This window comes from Cynara cardunculus (genome assembly GCF_001531365.2).
Source record: "Cynara cardunculus var. scolymus isolate 2C chromosome LG 7, CcrdV1, whole genome shotgun sequence".
NCBI lineage: Eukaryota > Viridiplantae > Streptophyta > Magnoliopsida > Asterales > Asteraceae > Cynara > Cynara cardunculus.
In genome coordinates, this window is record NC_037534.1 from 4,906,694 (window position 1) to 4,908,266 (window position 1,573).

The following is a 1,573-nucleotide window of genomic DNA, read 5'->3' on the forward strand; positions in this document are numbered from 1 at the left end:
CCAATCATGTATATTCCATCGATTACGAGATTACAATGGTAAGGTTTTAAGCCATGGCCATGTGTAGCTCACACACACCCTTGTTTAATTGTAGATTACTTGCTTGACCTCTCGCATACCTAATACCATCCACACACAGGTGAGTTTCGTGGCCCCTTTTACTTATATACTTCTTTTGGGGGAAAATGATACTCAAAAGCTATTTAACTGTTTTTAAGCTGTGTTGAACCCTTTTCTTTTATTTTTTTGGACAATTTGTGTGTTTACTATTGAAATGAAAGTACTAGTGTTTGATTYCTATATGAGATGTGATTCCTATATTCCTATTAAGCCAACGGTTTAGCTCCAGCTGGTAGATGACAKGTTTGGAAACCTATCATGTTCTTGTTGTATGACTAAATTGGTTATACAATTATTCCTATGTATTAGTGCTGAACTGCGATATATGTATATACACTGTTGTCCTAAACGCTCTCGATACACAGCAAATCCTCTTTTGTTATTTAAACCTACGAGCTCATCAACATTATGTTGACGTTTTCGAGTATTCATTTTCAGGTAATACTCATCAAAATGGCTAAGAGTGCTAGGGTTGCTTGTGGACCTTAGAGAGACCTAAGAGATTCCCTGCGTGGGTTTTTTTTTGTTTTTCTTTTTTTCTTTTAGGTTCATGAATACACTTATTCGAATTTGTTGGTGTGCTTCTCTATCTTTGAAGTTTTTGTTGAAACTTGTCCCAGGTTGTGGGAAGTACTTTTGTTTGAAATTTTGTTGACTATGTGATGCCATGRAATTGTCTARCCACGGCACAAGTCTCCACTTGTGATGAGGAAGAGACGTCATGACACTTGGATTAGTATTCATTTAGTGAGTTCTCTATTATCATATCATTGTGTTATGACAATCCTCTCCGTCACACTTCGCGTTTCCGCCTAGGCGAGGTGTAACACGACATGGCTTGAAATGTATGTATAATGAATGTATTTATAATAAATTTTTTAAAGACAATGTAATTTTATTTATAATGAAACGTATTTTTAAAGTGTATTTGAGTGAACCAGTTATAAATTTTATAATGTGTTATAAATATATATCATTAAAAAAATAAAAAATAAATATTTTTTAATGGGCAGGACCGGGTGGGATCGGGAACATCAGCCAAGGACCAGTTGTGAAAAACCTTGAATGGTCTTGCCATTTTCGACCGGGACCTGTTATGGCCGGTTATGAAAAAACTTGGGACCGGCACGGGACTGGTTTTTGCATGGACGGACCTATATTGGTGCATATGGTGGCACGTGCCACCGTATTATTCCTCCGTCGAAGGGTAAAAGTTTTTAGGTTCGTGAAATGTGCAACCATATTAATTTGTTGTGTGTCACCATATGTATTTTGAAACTACAATGAGAACAAGTTTTATTTGGTAGAGTTGGTTTGCAAGACTCTTATTCCACCCCAGACCCAAGTTTGAATATTGTTAGTATCATTTTCTTAGTCAAATGGTGCCACCGTTTGAAAAAAAAATTCTGTATATTTGTTTTTTATAGTCAAATGGTGCCACCGTTTGAAAAAA